The sequence below is a fragment of the Canis lupus genome, chromosome 1, assembly GCF_011100685.1.
Source record: "Canis lupus familiaris isolate Mischka breed German Shepherd chromosome 1, alternate assembly UU_Cfam_GSD_1.0, whole genome shotgun sequence".
Classification (NCBI taxonomy): Eukaryota; Metazoa; Chordata; class Mammalia; order Carnivora; family Canidae; genus Canis; species Canis lupus.
Genome location: NC_049222.1, coordinates 87,040,644 through 87,065,650, shown reverse-complemented (window position 1 = coordinate 87,065,650; position 25,007 = coordinate 87,040,644).

Genomic DNA, 25,007 nt, shown 5'->3' with positions numbered 1-25,007 from the left:
ACCATAAGCTCATACGAAAATTGACACAATTAAGCCAACAGTACACTAGAGTCAGCAGAAAAGGCAAATTGTGGGAGTAGCCCTGAAAAACCCACAAGTATTTAATATCTATAAATGCTTTAGATGAAGCAATAAAAGATGGTCCTAAAAGTATACAAAAGAGACCTCAAATGGACTACAGCATTTCAGAAAAGAAAGTGATAAACAGAAAGCATAACACAGATTTAGTCAAAACTCGAAAAGGGGGGGAAAGACAAAATGGAGTAGAGGCAATATCTGAAGACATATTGATTTTGGATTTCTAACACATTGATATTCACATTTTAAAAGTTCAAGATATCCCGTGAGTAAATAATGAAGTCCCTACTTAATTATATCATGCTGAAATTTCAGAGCACCAAAAACAAGGAAAAGATCATTAAAATAGAAAAAAAAAATAAAAACTCTGCAAATGAAAGGATCTTAATTTTCATTTACATTACATGAGGATTTTTACTGGCAAGAGCAGAAACCAGTATTTGGAATAATACTTTCAAGACAGAGTGAAAGTCAACCAAGAATTTTATGTCCAGTGGAACAAATGTAGAAGATATTTTTATTTTTTTAAGATTTTATTTATTTATTCATGAGAGACAGAGAGAGAGAGAGGCACAGAGACACAGGCAGAGAGAGAAGCAGGCTCCATGCAGGGAGCCCAATGTGGGACTAGATCCCGGGTCTCCAGGATCATGCCCTGGGCTAAAAGCAGGCACTAAACCGCTGAGCCACCCAGGCATCCCAACAAAGATATTTTTATATCAATAGAGTTTAGAATGAAAAGACTCTTTAAAGGCCCTTCTAAAGGATTTTTGTCAGAAAAAAGAAAATGATCTCAAAAGGACTATGTAAGATTCAAGAAATGAACAAGGGAAACTTGCAAACATATAGGTAGAACCATATAAAAAAAATAATACAGGTCTTATTTGTGGAGTTAAAAGAATCAGAGTACAGCTAAAATCCAGGACTATTATACAAATCAGGAAAAAAATAATACAAGTCATTCTAAAATATTTACATTATTTGGGAGGATGGTAAAATATGGACGAACATTACACTTTGCTAAATTAAATATACTTTTTAAAGTATGCTGGGACTACAAGAATGAACATAGCACATATAGATTCTAAACTCACAGAAAATGGAATGAGAAAAATTTCTGGGGAAAGAAAAGGTAGACACATTAGATAACAGAAAACATAAATATGTTAGAAATGAAGACAGATGTGTTAGAAATGCTCAGTATAAATCCATCAGATTTACTCAGATAAATTCCAAATATTTGCTGTTTACAAACACAAAAATAATCACCAGAAAATGGAAGCAAAAGATGTATTAGTTAAATTCTACCTGAACCAACCTAGAATAATATCTTATTAATAATCATAATAGATTCCTAAGGCAAAAATCTTAGCGGAGGTAAGTCACTATTCACAAATTGCTTAATTTACCAAGAATGTACATCTGCTCCAAATTTCTATGCCCTAATAACCTCAAAAACACAGAGGAAAAATATAAATACAAGGGAAAAAAAGACAAATCTACCATCATAGTAAGAGGTTCTGAAATATTTCAATACTTGATATTATAATGCAGTAAAAGCAAAAATTTGAACATTAATTAGAAGCTTGATCTGATGGACAAATAGAATCCTGTAATCAATAATTGCAGACAATATATTCTTCCCAAGTTCACACAGGGCATTGGGAAAAACTTATCACAACATAGGACATAAAGCAGGTCTCACTGCATTTCAGAAAATCATTATCCTATATAGATCATGTTCTTTCTCATTACAAACAAGTAAGTAATAGAAAAGGTAAGAGGTAGAAGACCATAGCAGGTAGAATGAGGAGGTGGAAGATAGAAAATATAAATTAGGGGCACCTGGGTGGCTCAGTCAGTTAAATGTCTGCCTTTGGCTCAGGTCATGATCCCAGGGTCCCAGAATAGAGCCCCACATGAGGCTCCCTGCTCAGCAGGGAGTCTGCTTTCCCCCATTGCTCGTGCTCTCTGTATCTCTCTGTCTCAAATAAATAAAATGTTTAAAAAACATTATCTTATACATATGCTATTTAAAAGTAAGAATAAGAATTAAAAATAAATACTTAAAACTCAAAAATGACAATAAAAAATATAGCAAAACCCAGAAGGAAAAATATAGAATGCATATACATATAAACATACATGGCTAAAATAAGCTAAATAATTAATTTAAGAAGATGGAAAAAAGGAGGACTTTTTTTTAAGGTGGCAGTAGGAAACAATATAATTGAAAGCATAGACAGAAAAGAATGGAAAATAGAAAAGATATAATAGAGAGAATTAATGAAGTCAACATCTTGTTCATAGCTAATAAAATAAATTTCAAAGGAGGACTGATTTTTTTTAAAGGCACAAGTAATATTGGAATAAAAGTAACATTTTAAAAGAACATTACAAACAAACTACAAAATAAAAGCAAAGTAGAAAGGACAATGTCCTAGAATGTGTAAATGATTAGTACAGACTCAAAAAGAGAAAATTTGAATTGTAATATTTTAAAAATTAAGTCAGTTTTTAAAAATCTTTCAAGAAAACATCATATGTAGACCATTTTACAAGGGAGTTCTACAAATCCTAGAGGAATCAAGAACCTCAATCTCCAGATAACAAAAGCTAAAAATCTATTATGATCACATTGGTTTTATCTCAAGAATGAAAGTTCATTGAATGCTAGAATTCAGAAATGTAAATCAGATTAATAATGCAAAGGAAGAAAATCTACATATTCATATCAATTTATTTGATAAAAGCACTCTCTGAAATTCAGCAAAAGTTTCTAATAACTTTGTCCTATTGATTTCTTTTTCCTATTGATTTTTTTAAAACTAGGAATCAAAGAAACTTATATTTAAAAGGGTATCTACAAAAACAGAGCAAACATCTTATTCAATGCTAAAATAGTAAAATCATTTCCTTTGAATTTACATCAAAAAATGCCCCCAAAGCTACTCAACATTCCCTTTGATGTTGGAATCAGTGCACTAAGTCAAGAAAAAGGATAACATACAAATGGTTTATAAATGAAGAAATAAAATTTTCTTTCTTCATGGATGACATTGCATGTACAGGAAATTAAGCATTCCTGAATTTGTAGTTAATAAAAGTAATAAATTGCTTTTCAGTAGAACTTAAAAATTCATTAAAAAATATATTGTTTATAAATTTAAAAAACGTTTCCCCAAGGTTAATTTTAATATAAAGGTGGCAAATCTTTTATGTAGAAACTACAAACTTTTTATTGAAAGATGCTAAAAGATAGGTAAATAAATGGAGGGATATTCTATGTGGATAAAAATACCCATTATAAAATTATTAGCCCCTCTCCCAAATTGACCTATACTTTTAATGCAGTTCCAATTATTTTATAGGACTTAAAGATTAATTCTAAACATTTTCACATGCGAATAAAGGGTCAAGAAAATGATGAAAATATTTGTTCTATCAGTTATTAAGATTTATTATAAAGCTAAAGTGATTTTAAAACTATAATATTGTCTCAAGAACAAATAGGTAAATGAAACAGGACAGTCAAAGCTCAGGAAACAACTTGGATATAGGGCAGACCTAGTAATGTACTTCTGTGGGCAATAGATACATTTTTCAATGTTATGCTAGAATAATTACATGTCCATATACAAAACAATAAAAAATTGATTCCTCCCTTTGAATATATAAATATTTACTCAAGGACTTACGTTAAGGGTTTTTGAAAAATGTAGGAGAATATTTTTGGCATCAATGACATGGCATCAAAATGGAGAATGTTTTATGTACCAATTCAAAAAGGAAAATATTGATAAATTCAACTATGCTAAATGTAAAAACTCTGTTTGTAAAGAGGAATCCTGACATGACAATCCTAAAACTGGGAGAAGACATTTGTTGTACATATGACAGACAGTATATACAATATGTAAGAGGAGCTTCCAAAAATCAATAAGATAAATACCAACAATCCAAGAGAAAACAAACATGAACATCTCCTAGAAGATAAAACGAAAATGCCAAGTAAATGTATGAAAGATTCTCAGTTTCTTTAGTAAGCAAGGAAATGCAAATCAAAATCTTAAAGAGACACCATTTCACACCTGCCAGACTGGCAAAACTTGAAAAACCTGACAATCTTCTTGACAATGTTCAGAAAGATAGAAAGCTTCATGGATTTTCAACAGGAGGGAAATATAAATTCATATAATCACTTTGGAAAACAGGTAGGTATTCCACAGTAGAGTTCGATTTAAGAATATCCTATGACAGAGTAATACTGATTCTAGGTACAATACTTGAAAAAACTTTTGCACACATGTTCTAGCAGGCATAAGAAATTGTCCACAGCAACACTGTTCATGATAGCAAGAAAATGTCAACAATTCAAATATCCATCAGCAAGAGGAAGTAAATTGTGACTTATTCACACAATGGAATTCTGCACTGAAGTGAGCATGATTCAATCAGAAACACAGAACCTAAAGTGAAAATCCAAGTCACTTGAATACATACAATATGATCCCATTTGTATGAAATGAACAAAAATAGGCAAAAGTAATATTATGTTGCTTAGGGATAGCAAGAAAAGGGAATATTACTAAATTCAATTCAATCTCCTCTGAAAGTGGAAGGAAACATACACAGAATATCAAGCATGTCCCATTTGTATAATCTGGAGAGCGAAAATAGAGATGTTCATTTACTTGTCTTTCTTTATATATACACTCCTGTTGCACACACTTTTGTACCTATGCATACCCATCATAATACTTTTTTTTAAAGATTTTATTTTTATTTATTCATGAGACACACACAGAGAGAGGCAGAGACACAGGCAGAGGGAGTAGCAGGCTCCTCAAGGGGAGCCCGATGCAGGACTCGATCCCAGGACTCCAGGGCCATGCCTTGAGCTGAAGGCAGACGCTCAACTGGCGAGCCACCCAAGCATAATCATAATACTGTTCAATATGCACAATTGTATCAGTAATATAGGTACCTGAATAAGAGTATTCCTAATTCCTTCTGCAAGTAACAGGAAATTTGGAAGTTTAGAACAGGAATTAGATATGGAAGGTCAGATAATGATGATCTGTACTTTCATAGTTTGGGAATAAAAGTTTAAAATATTAGCCCCTGACATGACATTAGCTCTCTGGGTGGCTCAGTGGTTTAACGCCTGTTTTCTGCCCAGGGCATGATCCTGGAGAGCTGGGATCGAATCCCACATCGGGGTCCCTGCATGGAGCCTGCTTCTCCCTCTGCCTGTGTCTCTGCCTCTCTCTCCCTCTCTGTGCCTTTCATAAACAAATAAAATCTTAAAAAAAATATTAGGAGTTGAAGTTGACAAAGTGAATACTGTTGTAGAATGAGAACTCACACCAAATGGTGAATCTTAAAATAAGTGGAAAAAAAAAAAGATGATTAGCTATAAAAAAGCTTTTAAATGCTTATAGGATAGTGAATTAACTATCATGCATTCACCATCTGCTGTGGTTTCCTTCTTTTTGAAAAAGGATTATTTATTCATATGAAGTAGAAAAATATATCTAATATCTCCTAAAATTTGAATGCTGGTTATAGTCCACTAGAGAACTTGGGTGCTATAGTGAGAGAAATTCTTGGACCAAAGGCCTTAAGATCCAGCCTTCAGTCCTGATTCTGCTTCTTCACATCCTGTAGATTTTAGAAGAGTCTCTTGAGACTCTTCCTTGAGATCTTTAAGGTGTTAACAATGGGAAAATGTAGAAGTGGCCTAGAAATACTCTGAAATGTTAAGGACATTATACTCAGCATCTCTGACAGACAAAGCACTGGACTTGGGTGCTTTATGCATAAATTCTCTTTTAAGCCTGTGAGGTGGGCATTGCTAGGTTGTTAAGGAAAACTGCATTCAGTTATTAAACATACACTGAAATAGAAATACTCTATACCAGTGAACAAGACCTGTGAGGTCCCTACACCTATGCAGCTTCAAGTTCTAGGAGGAGGATGGAAAAATAAACATAACATTCAGAAAGGACATGTTGGAGGAACTTTTACCTAGGATGTTGGAGGATTCTCTGAGGTCACATTTGACTCGGAATAAAATGAAGAAACCAGGCTTATAAAGATCTGGAAAAGGAACATTGCCAGCAAAAGCAACATAGAAAACAAAAGACCAAGAAAAAACAAACAAACAAACAAACAAAAAACAACAAAAGACCAAGGAAAGAACAAGCTTTGTGTGCCTGACTAGGAAGACAAGAGCACTGGGAATGAAGCCCATGAAATTAGAGAGGCAGGTAGGGAAGGTGAAGATCATGATTAAGTGTTTAGATTTTATTCTAATGCCCTGGAGTCCTAGGTAATCATCTGATGTAGGTTTTTTGTTTTTTTAAGATTTTAGAGAAAGAGAGGACAAGTGGGGGTGGCAAGGGAGAGGTGAAGCAGACTCCCTCCTCCACCCTGCTGAGTGGGGAGCCTGACATGGGGCTCGATCACCAGATCATGGCCTGAGCTAAAACCAAGAGTCAGCCCCCTAACTGACTAAGCCATCCAGGCACCTTCTGATGTTTGTTTGTATTTATTTATTTATCTATTTATTTATGTATTTATTTATTGAGATTTTATTTGACAGAGAGAGCACAAGCAGGGGGAGCAGCAGACAGAGGAAGAGGGAGAAGCATATTCCCTGCTGAGCAGAGAGCCTGATGACTCCATGGGGCTGGATCCTAGGACCCTGAGATTAGGATCTGATCCAAAGGCAGATGCTTAACCAACTGAGCCACCAAGGTGTCCCTGAAGTAGTTTTAAATTAGCATTCTAGTCACTACTGATAAAAGGACTATGGCAGACCACAGATCACTAGATGGTTATTGCAGGATCCCAAGGAAGAGATAGTGATGGCCTGAGGAGGAACAATAGCAATAAATATCTCTAGAGAACTAGTTTGGAGATACATTTTGAAGGTAGAGGAGAAAGAAACTTAACACCTGAGCTCCTAAGTTTGGGGCCTGAACTATTGCTGAAGGATAATGCCATTTAGTGAGATGGAAAACACTGGAGAGAAGGCTTAAGGAGAGGAAAATGAACAAACAATACACGAACACAGGATGAGATCTTCCTGTTCCTTCTTCATATCTCCAGAAGAGAAATCTGGAGCAATCCTTCAGTTATTATCCTCCTCATCATCATCATCCTAGCAGTAGTAACAACATTTTTGAGAATTTATTATGTACCAGGTCCTGGTCCTGATCTGAACCTGAAGATGTAGGTGGTATCATGTCCATTTAATTAACAGAAAACAAAGCACTGGTTTCTTAACTTGGATCAGGTCTCCAGGCCAAGTGGCAAAAGCAGTGTTTGAATTTTGAATACACTCTGGTTCCATTATCTTTACCCCTGACCAATTGACTGCTCAATCTCATGGCTTACTTGGCACACCCAGAATGAAATTGACCCCTACATATAATTACAGGTGAATGGTATACCTCAGCAGACACAAAGAGAGGACTACTAACTCCTTTGGTCTTTTGTATTTTGTTTTGTTTCTTTCAAAACATAGCATCAAAACTTTTACAGTTGCAATTTATAGATACTCCTGAGTAGTCCAGTCCATGTTATGTGAATGAACTGTGTTACCAAAAAAAGTTCCTTTAGGAAACCAAGTCAAATAAATCTACCTTTACTGAAGCATACCTGGAGTCTTTAATGTAATGTATATTATGAATCTCTAGGAGGAACAGAGGATGTATTACATGCTGAACTTACTGCATCTAGAAATCCTTAGAGTTTTTGTTGCTTGCATGTTCTGCATGACATCACAAGACATCATCCACAAACTCAGCTTGATCAATCCAACAGATCAGAAAACTCATGCACTAAGATAAGCCCCAGGGGTAGGAATTCATGGTTCTGCTGATGGTAAATTTGATCCCCCAAATTGTCATGGAACAAGAAAGGAAATTGGAAATAATCCAATCAACTGTTTTGTTGTTGTTCTTGCACAGATGAGGAGATCTGGGTTCCTGGTTTTAAGTTTGTTCAGCAGCAGTATGCTGAATATGGTACTTGACTAACCCTAAGACATCATCTAGTCCTTATTTTTAGTTCTGTTTTTCTCAATATTAGGAATTCAGAGCTTAAACAGATGCCTCATCACTACTTGGCCAGAGCCCAGGACCAAACTGCAGGTAGCGACACGGGCAAGACCTTCTAATGTCATATGCACACTGTCTCTCCACTTCTCTCTAGCTCCAAACAGGCCTCCTTCAGAGAACTTGCGTCACTAGGCAAATGTCCTTTCACCTGCAGAATAAATTTAAGTATTTTTATAGAACCCTCCCTTTTAAGGAAAGAGGACACCGAATCAGAAAGCAATATGGAACAAGAACCAATTCAAATTAGAGCCCACATTGCCCTACTTTTCTAGGAAAAGCAAACAACTCAGTATTGTATCCCTCCCACTTTCACAAATGTAATACCACATAAATATTTGCCCAAAGAAAAGGAACAGATAAAAACACTACTGGATTTGAATTCTTAAGGTCCTCCTTGAAACCAAAAAAATTTTCTACTCAAGATAAGTACTTCCTAATTGTACACCTTCTGAATGTTGAAAATTACTAATCTGCTTGCAGAGGAAATGAAAGGCTGCTAAGCCCCAAGAGGGTCTTCCTTTGAGTCTGCATGTTGCCACTAACCAGTTGAAATACATTAAGTGAGTCAACAAAGACTAGGACTTTTTAAAAAGTGATTCCATACCTAATGCAGAGCCCAACATAGGGCTTGAACCCATGACCCTGACACGAAGACCTGAGCTGAAATCTAGAGTTGGTTGCTCAACCCAATGAGCCACCCAGGCACCCCAACAAACACTAGGACTTTTAAGACCAATGACGTTCTCAGATTCTAAGCAGGATGTGTTTTGATTCAGATGTTAATTTTAAGAGCAAAAACCACGTATTTAATCGCCAGAACTTGACTGAACACTTGCCGTGTACTATGTAGTCTACCAAGTGCCAGTACATGCTAATTTCATTTCAGCAATTCTCTTAACATCTATTAGGTACTAATATTATCCCGATTTTATAGATGAGGAACCTTAGAAATCTTATGCAAATGGTAAGATTTCCTCATCTTAAGATGAGAAAATGGATTACGAAGGACATTGTATGCCAACCTTGCCGGAGTTTGAGTTTTACACTACAGACCAGAGATTTGCAAGCTTTGACACATTCAATTTTTTTTTTTAATTTATCTATTCATGAGACACACACAGAGAGACAGAGACACAGGCAGAGGGAGAAGCAGGCTCCCTGCAGGGAACTTGATGTGGGATGCATCCCAGGACCATGCCCTGAGCCGAAGGCAGATGCTCTATCATTGAGCCACCCAGGTGTCCCTGACACACCGAATTTCAGCAAATTTTTTTTTTCCACTGAAAGTCTAGGTCAAAAGAAGTATTGAACTATTCTGTCTGTTAAAAGAGAAACATTTATGTCCTAAAAACTTAGTAACCATTTGAAAAATATAGGTAAATTAAAAGTCAAAGTAACACTTTTATTTCCTCCTTAAGCAGCCCTATTTACAAATGGAATATGCTTGGTAGGGCACTGTGTATCTTTAGACTTTAAAGTCAGACCAGACACCATCACCACCTTTGTTTTACATTGTTTTTCATGAGATATTTGCTCTTAATCACAGCAGCCACTGAAAACCCAGCATTGTAAAATAGGACCTCATCGAAAGGAATGTAGCCAATCTAATGCCAAAACTGAACCACCTCAAAGCTGATATTGCACATATTCGACAGATATATTGCTATCACCTACACATTTAAAATGTTCTGTGGTGAGTTCACTGCTGTGCCTGGGGCACCTTAGTACATAAAGTTTGGGAACCACCGCTCTAGTCAGTGAGGAATCCTAAAAAGATCCAAAACAGGAGAATGACATGATCCAGATGTATATTCTAGAAAAACCACCCCAGCATCTGACTGGAGAAAGGATGGAGGTGCTAAGACTGGAGACAAAGGGAATAGTTCAGAAATGGCTTCAGCATCCCAGGAGTAAATTCTAGGTGTAATCAAACCACTGTAAAGCTCTCCCAACAGAGTCTTGAATGAGATTATTCCAGTAAAGAAAAATTTTAGGAAAACAGTCACTCAAAATACGCTATCAGAGTATAAATTACAGTAAATAGTAGAGGGAATAAAAGAGAATGTGGGCTGAGGCTATTTGATTGTGTCTTTGTGTAGTATTCAATAATTTCATTGATACAAGCCAATCCTATTGCATGGGGGTGCTTAACAGGTGTTGAAAAACAGGTTACCAGCCCCATCAACCTTTGTTTTAAGAAAGAATTTGACAACTGTTAAGGCGAAGGGACTTGCTTGATGTCTCACAATGAGTTAGTGACAAGAAAAAACCAAGAATGTCATTATCCATCCCCAGTTAGGCTTTATGTAATACCAAGTTTACAGGTACATAAAAAAGTACAAGAGTTTTGATAAATATACTATAGTTATATTAACTTTGAGGGAAGCATTGAAAGATGAATGGATAAAGAAGCTGTGGTCTACGTATACAATGGAATATTACTCAGCCATTAGAAACGACAAATACTCACCATTTGTTTTGACCTGGAGGGACCTGGAGGGTATTGTACTGAGTGAAATAAGTCAATCGGAAAAGGACAAACATTATATGGTCTCATTCATTTGGGGAATATGACAATTAGTGAAAAGGAATAAAGGGAAAGGAGAGAAAATGAGTGAAAATATCAGTGAGGGTGACAAAACATGAGAGACTCCTAACTCTGGGAAATGAACAAGGAGTAGTGGAAGGGGAAGTGGGCGAGGGATTGGGGTGACTGGGTGATGGGCACTGAGGGGGGCACTTGGTGGGATGAGCACTGGGTGTTATGCTATATGTTCGCAAATTGAACTCCAATAAAAAAATTAAAAAAAAAAAACTTTGAGGGAAGCTAGATAAATAGCATCTGGAAGTTCTTTATACTAGCTTTACAATTCACCTATAAATCTATACTAATAGTTCATTATATGGCTTTAGTTTTAGTTTATTATTTGAAATAAATTAGTTTTAGTTTATTATATGAAAATAAAAGTTTTCAAAGCACAAAAAATTATTTAAAAAGTGGAAGGGAAGAAAAAGAGCAGGAAAGAAGAATAAAACATTGCGGGCAGGGAGGGGGACAGGGAGAGAGGAAAAAAAAATGCAAAAGGAAGGAAGGAAAGAAGGAAGATTAGGGAACCGGAGAAACTATCCCAATTAGCCAGCCACATCACTGTTGAACTTCTGGTCTTATTGCGAAATGTGCTTCTCACTTTCCAGAAAAATCAAAGAAGACTTTCCGTGTAGGAAGTTTTTACAGTTGAAAAACAAATCTGTTATGTTCCTCTGGGTGGTTCAGATGGCATACCTTCCCTTAAATGGTCTTGCATATATTTATAAACATGGAAACTGAGAAGAAAATTTGTGAAAAATATAACTATTAAAAGAACTCTAGGCCTGGGGTGAAGATCATCAAAGTTTAAATGGATAGATTAGATTACAACGTGACAGAGAGAAAAACAGGATAAAAATTCACAAGAAAGGCTCATTTACTTGGGAGAGATGTGATAGAAGTGTTTCTAGGAAAGTCTAACAAAATTAGCTTGGCAGCTGTCCCATCAGCCTCCATGTGCTTGTTCCCATACATAAAGAGGAAATGGAATTTTTTAAAAAGAATTTATTTATTCATGAGAGACAGAGAGAGAGGCAGAGACATAGGCGAGGGAGAAGCAAGCTCCCTGTGGGGAGCCCGATGTGGGACTCATCCCAGGACCACGCCCTGAGCCGAAAGCAGAGGCTCAACTGCTGAGCTACCCAGGCGTCCCATCTAATTGAAAATTATCCCTCTCTGCTTGAAGCTATAAAGAAGCAGGGCATCGCTGATACTGTCCTTTATTTCATGGCTCTTAAAGAGAAAAGGAGCTCTATACCAGTGAAATATTATTAATCATAGTCAACCAAAGGAATGGTTATCATACACATTAACTTTATAAAAATTTACACATATTCTCACCAGTGGTCAAAATACACTCTCCAAATGCATGAAGTTGGGAGCTGGTCTTAATGGTACTGTCCTGGAAGCCCAGAATGGAAATGCCTATTAATGGGCTAGCAAATTATTTAATTGGATTCTTTGTCCATTTAATTGTAAAGTATGTGCATTTTTGAGCTCACACAATGTCTCCTTATTGAAATCCTGATGATTCTGTTTTGTCCAATCGTACAGTGAGGGTGTAAGTCTTACCCACTTAACCATAACTTATTCAAGGTGACCCTTTTAGCTAAGTACAGTTAAAATGAAGCGACTACCAGAATGAAGAATATGGGAAGGCTTTTGTTTATATGTTCACCCTTAAAGGATACTGATAAAAGGGGCACCTGGGTGGCTCAGTCCATTATGCAACTGCCTTCGACTCAGGTCATGATCCCTTGGGTCCTGGAATCAGGCCCTACATCAGGCTCCTTGATCAGCAGGGAGCCTGCTTCTCCCTCTCCTTCCAGCTCATGCTCTCTCTCACTATCTCCTTCACCATCTCTGTCTCTCTCAAATATTTAAAAAAAAATGATACTGGAAAAAATTTAAATGTAATTCTAAACCAGGAATTCTTTCAGAATTCCCAATTTAGAATTCTTAAAGTCAGTCTTTATAATATAAAAATTCATTAAGAGAAGCCCTGACAGTTTTCCAAATTCTGTAATTAAGTCCTAGATAATATAAAGACCATTTTTTTTTCTCCTGAAGTAGAAAAAGAAATCAAAGCTAAAGCCAATAATGCTCCTAAAAGAAATGTGGGATTTCATAGCTTAGAATGATTCCTGCTATTCAATCATATTCTCAGGATCCGATTTGGGCCCTTGATCAAAGCCTTAAAAAAGCATCTTGAAAAAAAAATCTTGAAATCAATTTAATATGATTAATACGTATTCAATATCTAGTATGTACTCACTTCCACACTACTTAACAGAAGCTCCACTTTATCATGCTTTCCATGATAATCAGCAAATGAGCCTGTATAGAACACTTCCTGTATAGAACTGTATAGAACACTTCCCACCTATACAATATTTTAAAACAGAAGAATATAGGAAAACAGCATACCTGTCCTCAGGGAACAGTCTCATGGCAACATGTGAAATACTTTAGTGTGGATATCTAATTGCATGGAAAAAATCGTGTCTTTAAGTTGAGTAAGAAAGCATGACCCCATGCAAGGGACCATGAGCAGGGTGGTGGGACAGAGGGATGAGCCGACTCCCAGCTGAGCCAGGAGCCCAGAGACACCAGGGTCCATCCCAGGACCCTGGGATCATGACCTGAACTGAAGGCAGACGCTTAACCAACTGAGCCACCCCAGCGCCCCTAGGAGATCATGTCTTATTCTTATTTCCTGAGCAAGTGTGCAGCACCCTGCCACAGGCACCCATGTAATGCTAGGGGCACCTGAATTCCTCAGTGTTTTTTCATGTTGTAGATGAGATAACATGTAAACCTAAGAGGAACCTTTCTATTTCTAAACTAATTCTCAGGAGGGGAAACTGATGCTTTATATGTTGGTTCCTGTTATTCCCAACTCCCAAGAGTAACTAGATTTGTGCCAAACTATTGTGTTCAATTGTTCTCAAAGTCATTTATACTCAATTTTCAAGTCACATACGGAGTCAATATAGAAGAATAAATGTTTATGTTTTATGGCAAGTCACCTGCTGTGCATCTGATGGGAAGATTATAAAAAGACAATTTTTGTGTTTGGCAAGGGGTATAGGGAGAGCCATAGTTTTTAAATTCCAATTCAGCTACATGCCAGTTGCTTCATTATCCTAAGAATTTCCTACCTAATAGGGACTAAATAAAACATCATATACATAGGAGCTATTAGTGTAGTGCCTTGGCATACAGTAGATGCTTCATAAAAATAACTCCCTTTATGTTTCTGTGGAAACATGGATTTGCCCTCAAGGGGTTTTCTCAATAGTTAGAAAATCTGATCAATTACTCTCCCTACAAATTCTGCATTGAATGAACCTTATTGAAATAGCTTTTGTGTTTATACCCCCTCTTTATTCTCAACCATTAGAGGTAATTGCCATAGCTTTGGGAATAACAGAGCAAACTCCAAATGTCTCTGTAAAACAAAACAAAAAAGATGTACAATTTAGTGCCACAAATCAACTCCTACACAGATTTTCAAATTGTTTTCTATGTAACTGTAGTTTTAAAAGTCTACACAGTTTTTAAAAAAACTGCAAGTACTTAAATCACACAGAATAAAAGTCATTGCAGATAGGTTTTAACAGGTCTAGGATCATATCAGTTTAACAAATATTGGTAAATATTTTTTTGCATTCTCGTTACCTACTCTTCTGGTCAAACTAAAGGGCCAACAGACCATTCAAGGAAGTAGGGCTATTTAATATCACAGTCCAGAAACCACCAAAACCTCCCACAGAACACTACTGGACAGAACCATTAGGCAATATTTGCAACACATAAGCTAATTTGAAATAATGGCATCAGGTAATCCTGCATTTTATTGCCTTACTTTTCTCCTTAACCCTAGTCCATTCCCCCCTTATGTTGAAGTTTCCTTTGGTTCAAAAGAAAGGCAAAATCCAGCAAAGAAAAGTAATACCCTCCTTTTGAATTCCAAACTAGGCTCTGAACTTCCATTTCAGAGACAACACTTGTGAGAACAAAAGCTTTTATTTGCAAGAGCCAGGCATTGTTGGCAGGCTGGGTGTATGAGGCCCAGGGAGTCAAAGGTGGAATACTCAGCAGGAAGATAATCCGTGCCAAATGCAGAGTATGTAATATTTTTCACTGAAGCACACTTGACATACAATGTTCTATTAGTTTCAAGTGCCCACAGTTATTACACAATTCCATACCTTATAAAGCAACGCTCACTGCAGTAAGTGTAGTCCCCATCTGTCACCATATCATGTTATTCCAATATTGGAATATATTGACTATATTTCCCACGCTGTCCTTTGCATCATCATGACTCACTTTATAGCTGAAAGTTTGTACCTCTTAATCACCTTCACCTATTTTGCACATTCTCTGACCCCACCGCCACCAAACTACAACCAGGTTATTCTACTTATGGGTTTTTTGTGGTTTGTTCATTTGTCTTTTTTTTTTTTTTTTTGACATTCCAAAGATAAAGACAGATACTGTAAGATTTTATTTTTCTGATTTATTTCAGTTACAATACATCCCACATCATGGCAAATGGCAAGATCTCATTTTTTTTTATAGCTAAGTAATATCGCATTGTGTATCTGTGTGTGCCTACCACATCTTTTTCTGCCCCTGCCTCACCAAAAGTAGTTTTATTTTACATATTTCTTGCCATTTCTGAAAATAAAGTTTACCTGAAGAGTTTTGGTTCAGAATACATGCACTTTCTTTGAATAAATATTCAGGTGTTGTTAGTCTGCGTGCTGCTCTTTGCACTGAGCTGTGAGGTGCCACTTCTATACCTGAATATCACACCTTTTTTTTATCCATTCATCTATTGAGGGTCACCAGTTGCTTCCAAATCTTGGCAATTATAAATAATGCTATAATAAATATAAGGGTGCATATATCTTCCCAAACTAGTGTTTTCCTATTCTTTGAGTAAATACCCAGTAGAATTACTGGATCATATGGTATTTCTATTTTTAATTTTCTGAGGAACTTACATATTACTTTTCACAGTGGTTTGATAAACTCATTCCCACCAACAGCATACAAGGATTCCCTTTTCTCCACAACCTTATTCACACTTGTTCTTTCTTCTTTTTGACACTAGCCATTCTGACTGGTGTGAAGAGACAGCTCCTTGTGGTTTTGACTTATGTTTCCCTGATGAAAAGATGCTTAACATCACTAATTATGTGTCCACTGGTCGTCTGCAAATTTTCTTTGGAAAAATGTTAATTCAAGTCCTCTGCCCAGTTTTAATCAGATTATCATGGTTTTGGTGTTGAACTGTACAAGTTCTTTATGTACTTTGGATATTAACCCTTTACCAAATATACCATTTGCAAGTATCTTCCATTTAGTATTTTAGTTTGTGGATAGTTTCCTTCACTGGGCAAAAGCTTTTTATTTTGGTACAGCATGGTTTCAATAGTTCATTTTTGCCAAGTACCAAAAAATTTTTTAGAAAAACCCTTTTCAAGGTATACTGCTGATAGAAGAGTTCATACAGGGAGAGGTTTACCATTAAGGTACTGCCTATATGACTGAGAAACTCCAGACAGGCTGAAGGGAAACCTTAAAGTAGAATAGGTTTGTACCCTAGCTCACATGTGGGGAGATTATCAGGTGGTCACAGTGAAAGTTATGTATAGAGTTCCTGAACTTTCAGGCCTGAGGCTAACACAGACTCCAGAGATACTAGCAGAGGCTGAGTAAATCTAGTGTTCTCAGCTACCTTGGCTAGAGGGAGACCAGAGAACACCTTGCACCTTGCATACCTTGCACCCATCACACCTCACTATCCCTTTTCCCAAGAAAAGGAAAGGGAAGGAGGGCAGTACAGAGTGATCCTGGACTTGTTGCCTTATATGAGGACTCTCAACTATATAAAGAAAATGAATTATTTTGAAGAAGATAAAGTTTGTTTTTTTCCTCCCCACTATCAACAGAAATGGAAGCTTAGGACCAAACTGAGTGCAACTGCAAGGGGAAAAAAAATCAAATTCCTGTATATCTGCATCCTATAGTGCAAATTCTAACAGACTACAACGTTTCTCTAGATGCCAATTTTAAATATTGGCAAAACAGAAGAAAAAATACTTAAGAATCTCAAGACAGAGAAGGAAAGAGCTGGCAAGAAATTAGATGAGGGGGCCATACTCTCCCGTGCATTTCTTGACAATTGATTGTTTTTAAGTCCTTAGCTCATTGGTGAAGGAAGACAGGTCTCTGAGGACAGACACAGTCAAATCTGTAGGAGAAAACTCATCTCTTACCTAGAGAGGAAAGCAAAATTAAATCTAAGAGCTAGTTTGTTTCACTAGCTTATTAAAATATAAAAAAGGTACAGATAATTATATTCTATTATCAAGAACTCAAGAGACAAGGTGGAATATAGAGGTTTTTATGTCATTTTTAAATGGGGTTTAGGGACACCTGGTGGCTCAGTTGTTGAGCATCTGCTATCGGCCCAGGGCATGATCCTGGAGTCCCCGGATCAAGTCCCACATCGGGCTCCCTGCATGGAGCCTGCTTCTCCCTCTGCCTGTGTCTCTGCATCTCTCTCTCTCTCTGTGTCTCTCATGAATAAATAAATAAAACATTTAATAAATAAATAAAAATTAAACTATGTGTTATGTTCATTATATTGCATTGATTTATTCAAGGTTTGTTTCTGTGAATTATGAACAAAAACCCTCCTCTCAAACCTATACAGAAAACATACCCAGAACACTCCTGTGACCACCAAGACCCCCACATTTTGAGGATCAACATAGAAAATTCCTAACTTGAAGCAATTGCACGCAAAATGATGCAACAAATTGTGCTTCCTGTACTTTAAGTTGTCTACACAGCTGTGTAGTTACATGATAATTCCAGCTTTACAGTCACATTTAAATTTGTTAAACGAACACACCAAGATAAGAGTAATCAGAGTTCTCCAGGTGTGGTTTTGGCTGTTTTTTACCTGGACTTTATTTCTCCCAAATGAGCTCTGGCTTTGAAAAACCAGCAGTAGCATGCTCCATCTGCCCACCTCATTCAAGGGAGGGTAAAGTTCCAAAAGCCCTTTTTGGCACAGCAAGAGAAATCAGCATTACGAAGAGTGGTGTAAGCCATAAATAAGCATAGTCTCACAAGGCATCAGCCACGTGATAATTAGAATGAAGATTTACAAAACTTCAAAGAAATCCAACCTAGCTTTTATTGTGAAGGTAATCCTTTAATTAAATCAAGTTCCACTTCTAATTAAGTTTAAACGAATTATTCCCAAGACTCTCCACACTGAAAACAGTGCCTAACAGACACATCATGCCTCCATGTAAATATAAAACCTAGTACTAAAAATTAGGTCAGCTATTACAGTTGCAAAAGTTAAATTTTTTTAAGAATAGGGATCTGGCTTGCAATGTTCTCTTGAGACAATACATCAAGAAGTACACAAGTAATGTAGACATGCAGTGAATCCATGTGTAGATAGAGTTTGTACACACGGTATAGTTACGTTTGGTTTGTACTGTGGCTTGGGTCAATCCTTAGTTTTGATTAGGGCATCTTCACCCCATATATAGGATTCCAAGAACTTCTGAGACACCATCATCACTACAAAAAATAGTCCCTACTTACAGAGCACTTTATAGCAGGTGCTATGCTGGGGACTTGGCCTTATTTCTTTTGACCTTTAGAATATTCTTGTGAGACACAAATTATTCTAACATTTTACGGGTAAGAAAACTGAAATTGGGAGAGAGAAAATAATTTCCCAAACCTACTGAGCTAGTAATAACACAAATTTGTGAGCATCTTACTGTTCTACACTTCACACTAGCAAGAGAGGCACAGACATGTGGTACAGTGAGGAAACCAATGTACACATGTATTTAAAAGTTTTAATTAAAATTAATCTGTAAGAAGAATGCTGCAGGAGAAGCAAGCCAAGAGCCAAGATTTGGAAACTCCTAAGATTCATTGAGCTAGAGAATGATCCTTAGACACTTTGGTAAAAATAAACTTTCTAGGAATGGCAAGCCTCATAAAATGAGGACTGAATTTATCATGCCAGGGAAGTCTAACACAGAAAACTGCCCACATATATCTAATTTATTTTAGGCCTGCTGATGCCATGGTTGCTGTTTTTCTGCAATATAAGGGCCTGGTAAATAAAATTATAGGATAATGTAGTGAAAAATGTCAGCAAAGTTAGAGCTTTTTGAAGCCAATCAACATAGTTAGAAGTGGCTAGAGGGACAAATTTTGATGCAGATATTATTGTTTTGTTTGTATAAAATTAAGTTGCCCTATAGTTTAATGGGCTCCAAAATAACTGAGAGTAGACCTCTCCAAAATACTTCAGTCTAAAAGAAGGATTCACAGTGGACTAAGGCTTGCATAGCCTGCCAGGTAAGCTGAACTTAATGAAGTAGCAACAGTCAAGCTCAGAGAAAAGGCAACATTTGCCAACAGCAGTCAGGCTATCTGGAGTTGCACACAGTCATCACTGAGAATGGTAGTCTTCAAAGTATGGTCCTAGAACTAGCAGCATCAGCATCACAGGAGAATTTGTTACAAATGTATATTTGAGAGACTCCCAACACAACCTACTCAATCAAACTCTGGGGGTAGGATGCAGTAATCCCCAAACAAGCTCTCCTGGTGATTCTAACATAGGCCAAAACTTGAGAAGCACTGATTCAGGAAGATCTTAAAATATAACAATACCAAGGCTTCACTGGGAGCATTAGACCCAGGCCTTTGGCTTCCCACCCCAAAGATGCCTATGATTTTTCTACTGTCTCATACTCCTAGTTGAGGACCACTGGCCTGTTAAGATTTGTTTCCAATGATATTAATACACATAATATCCCTCCTGGAAAATGCAGAAAAAATGTCTGGCTGCACTAAATATCTAATGCTTTCCCACTGAGTAATTCTGACCTCTAGAGGGTTCAGTTACTGGGACCATGCCTGACAAATGGTAGCTAGAGTAATGAACATCATCATAGCAAGGGCAATCCTGAGCCACTTCTAGAATGATCCAACTATCTTTGAAAGTAACATTACACATATAAAGACAAAGAAAAGAGAACCCAAACTTTCAACCAGACAATCCAAGTCTGTGTTTGGACTCATGATATGAGCTCTGGGGTCAACTGTCAACACATTTCCTGGCATGTTGACAGGGGTGACAAGTGCAGAAACACCCTCCACTGAAAGCTTTCACGAAAAGGATCACACATGGCTGCTAAAATCATCGGTTAATAGAACTCAGACATTAGTGCTAGCCCTATGAAATATAACTTTTATTCAGCATTTATATCTTACGTTATTCTAAGAAGTACTCCAACAAATATGCTGAAAGAGTGCCACGTGCCACTAACTCAGAAACAAAGATACAAAAACAGGTCAGCAGGAAAGTGAGAATTGCAGATCCAAGGCCCGAGGATCTGAAATGCGATGCCCAGCCTTAGAGCATCAGCATCACCTGAGAACTTGTTAGAAATGTAAATTCTCAAGTCCCATTTCACACCTACTCATCAAAAGCTCTGGAGGTGGGCCCAACAAGCTGTGCTGTAGCAAATCCTCAGGGTGAGTCTGATGCCCACTGGAGTTTGAGAAGCACAGCTCTCTGGAGGTAACATTTGCTCTTTCGTCTAGCCACATCCAAAGGAGACAATAGTTTTCTCCCCAGTTCTTCCAAAAAACCAACGTGGTGCAAAGGTAAATATGGAAGATGAAGCAAGTTGTTTAGATCATGAAGCCAACAAGAGGCACATGTGGTTTCCACAACAACAAGCCACGCATGGCTCAATTTAAAGACCTGTTCCAAGGACTCCAACTCAACTGATGTTAGCTCATTTGTTCCTACAGTTCCCATCTTCCTTCTAACCTTACAAGCCCTACCAGGGTGTATGGAACCTGCCCTGCCCCTAGGTTAAGAGACAATTAGTATTACTCTATAAGGTTACTCATTATCAAATCTGTGGCCAATAATCTAACTCCAATCATGTGCCTTAACTCTAGCACCTTAACCTTATTTTTGAAACCAAGTATTTTTTTTTCTAACTGAATCCCCACCCTATTTTTATAGTAAATAACTGATTCCTTTTCAAATGATTCAGTAAGGGTCAAGTGATAATGGGGCCTCAATGAATTGACCTTAAAGAATATGATCTGCCACTCTACCAGCCAGATTTAAACTGTGAGCTGGAAAAGCCCAAAGATGTGTTCTTTGGCCTGTCGTCTTGATGCAGACTGAGTCTTTTGAGAATCTAATTGTTGAGGTTTAAATACTGAGTGACTTTCACATGCCACTCCAAATCTGTCTTCATCTGAAATATTCGCAACTGTAACAATGACTGGATCTGGGTTCCTGTGTGGTAACTGCGGGCCAGGATTGAAGAGCAGCTGCTGTTACTGTGACCTACAAATGGCAATTGTCCTTTATTATCACCCTAGTATGCTAGATTTTCATACGTTAAATAGAAAGTCCAGTGTCAAGTATTTCTTGTGCCAAGTCTTTTTGGAAATTGAGTGAACAAAACATAGCCCCAAATGGCCACGTGTTTTACAAAGAAGAAAAAAAATTTTTTTGATACAGGTACAAACAGTTTCTAACATGTAGACTATGTAAGCAGAGTGCTTTGAAAAAATGCCTCCAAAACACAATTATGAAAAAAAAAAATACTGGCCAGCTTCATTCATTTCACTACCCATCAATCAGGACTCCACTTAAATTTTTATTTGCAAACCTCATTCTATGATATAACTCTTAGACCACTGATATTTCATTAAGGCACTGGTTCTCAATATTGGCTGCATCTAAGTTATCTCTTGGGGAGATTTGACAATACTCACGTCTGGGATCCACCCCCAAGACTCTATTTTAATAGTTCTCTGCCATGGCCTGGACATCAGTTATTTTTAAGCACTCTAAGACGCTGCTCATGTGCAGTCAGGGGTGAGTCATTCTACAGAATACATGAGGAGGACGAAAAGTGTGAGTTCTCAGATTACAAGTTTTAAAGAGCTAGTATTGCCCTGCTTCCCCCCCCCCCCCCCACCGACGTCACAGGGTTTGTTTCCTCACAGCTGCCTCTTCTTAAAACCAGCCTTTACCTTATGTATCTGATTTCTTTCGAAAATTTCTTTTTGCAATCATGGCTTATTCCTGATCAGGACTCCCCCTGATCCCACTGCCCAATTTTTTTCTAATTGCAAGAACACATAAGCAAGGTGACTTGTGTACACTAAATTTTGCCAGTATGCATTTCAAGATGGTGGTTTAATCCTCCTGTAGTGTTTAATGGTTGACATAAATAAAAAGGATGTTTGACTGTTGTGCATACATGTGGTTATTGTAAGTGCACAGGTCTCTCAAGCAAAAATGCAGACGGGAGAAGGCCTTGCTTTGCTCTTTGCTAACCATTATCATAAGCTTATTTGGTTGGTTACAGTTTAAAAGTTCGGGGAAGAAACATTCTGGCTACTCAGACCAAATTACAATCCTGCAGTCTAAATTCTGGACTCAACAGGAAATCCCTGTAGATTTGTAAACTTTTCTATAATATGCTGAACCATCTCTCCTCTCCTATAGGAGTTCTTGCTAGCCATGCAGCAAATTATTTTGATTGGCACCCACAACAGCGCGTTCCTGCCATAAGTGAATGAGGAACATCCCCATGCATGCTCTTTTAATTTCCTTTTAGTTTCATATTTTAATGAGTGATAGACATAGTCAATATAATTTTCCTTTATACTTCATTTATTCTTTGTATTAAAAAATCATTTATTTTCACATCCACTATTCTATCTACAAATCTGTATTTCTAAATATACAGTTTTAAAACCCTGAAGTATCTGTTCAAGGGCATTTCCATATTCTTCTAGTTTCATGGTTACTGTCTGTTAAATATTCCTTCAACATGACTAGAGAACACAATTTACCTGAACCTACATATATTATTCACTAGTTTGCTTCCAATTTTTTATAAGAATAAATGCTGCCATGCTAAAGATTTTGTATGTCTTTAAGCCCAATAATTCTATCTTGATCTTCATTTTGATCAACCTGGAATGCCAGAGTGAGATTACTGGGTTAAAGGCTGTGAACAATTTTTTTTTGAATATTGACCATCTTCAAAGTTACTTCTATGTGGCTGGTGCAGCAATACATGTGATTGTGTGTTTTTCTATTAATGTAAATACCTTGTCCTTTGAATATCAATTTGGTCTTAATGTTGTGCAAGTATTGTGTGTAACTACTTAATTTCAGATGTTGGGGGGCTGCCTACTCTCTCTGAAAAGTATTTATATAAATTTTTCTTTTAGATTTCTTCTAGCACTTTTAAATTTAGATGTTTTCATCTAAAAGCTTTATTCAATTTATTTACATGTTATAATTCAATTTTTTGGAAGTTATCAGAGTAAATTGGTATAAAAAAGGGCATCCAACTAGATTTGCACCCCTAAACTGCCAACCATTTATTCTCAACTATTTATAATAGTCCATCGGTCCTTTTTGGAAGGACTGGGAGTGGGGGTAGAGAATGAATGTGTATTATAATTAGTTTTAATCAGTCATTACCAATTTTCCAAGAATATATGTTTCATCTTTAATAGTGTCATTTTAAGGATCAGTTTAGGATGCATTGATGTATTTATAAACTTTAGTTTTTCCATTAAAAGTATGTCTGTTTCTTCACCTTTGCTTTTTATTAGCTCAGTAAAGTTTCCTAAGAAATGCACATCCTCTTTGAAGATTCTTAGGTATTTCATACATATTTGCTGTTGTTATGAGTTGAATTTTTCCATTATTTTTAAATGAGTACTTCTGAGGCAGTTTGTTATTTACTTTTTCATCTACTTTCCTGAAGCCTTTAATTCACTTACTTTCAATTGTATATGAGTTTTCCTGGTTATTCTAATACTGATATTTTAGGGTCTATGTTATATTGCATTTGTCAAATCATCCCAAACATTAATAGTATCATGCTAAAATAATCATGACAAACATATTTTCATTTTTTATAGATAGTTGTCTCTACATAGCTAAAAACGATTCTATTTCTTTGGAATACATGTTAACTATGTCAAAGTGTATTTTGTGTTAGTATTTTTTACTTTTTTCCCCTTTAACATAACCCTATTGGTTTCCACTAGTTGGCAATTTCAGTGTCCTATTAGTGAACTTATTAATACTGAATAAATTCTAGGATGAAACTGAGTTATCTGAGTAGGCTTATTCTTTTACTCTATTGTTTAACATTTCTATTATAGATTTTTATGTCTCCCAAAGTGTCAATAGATATGTTTCAGGGTTAATGTTTTATATGCTTTAGGTGGTTACCCCTCGAAAACATTTACATCTGACTTTACTCATTTCAATAAGTAAATGCTTAATGTTTAAGCAAGTTGCAAAAACATTCTAATCCCTGCCCTTCCCCAAATCATTAAAAATAAATTATACTTGGAATTTATGTGAAAATATAATTAAGAAATATTTATTTAATACAATTACTTGTTTTCACACATTGTCACTGCCTTAGTATAGAGGGTTAGTTGAGATCTTCTCAGCATGAATCCAGGAGAGCTGAGGGGAAGATTAATAAGGTTGTTTACACATCTAATTTAAACATCAATTTGTGATTACTACATTTATCTGGTCTTCCTAGCAATTCAGGCAGAATGTAGTTGTCATAACTACTTAATGATTAGTTATCACTTCATTAAAATGCCTGTCCTAAAAGTAGTATTTAACAACCTTAAAGGACTGCATCATTTTCTTTTCCAGAGCCAGCTAGAAATAAGGTAGGACTTGGTCAGGCTCAGAATGAAAATTATTCTACGCTTCAGCAAACAAAGTAATGGGGGGCTTTGACATAAACCGTACTGCTGTGCTCTGTAATTGAAGCTCAAAGACAGATCATGAAACCACAGAAGCAGAAAACCCAAGTAAACTTCCCTGAAAAGAAATGTAAACCAAGGGTGCTTCAGGTGAAAAAGGATTCTCAATCTTTAGTAATATTACATTATGAAGCCGATTCTAACGCATTGAAAGCTAGCATTAGAATTACACTGCATTCCTCCTTGAAAGATGTGCTAACAGAAGACTGACTGGGACTTGAATCAGCTCTCAGAGTTTTCTGTGGAGTAAAACCTTGACCTTGTGGGTCTCATGTTTGAAGCTGCTGCTACAA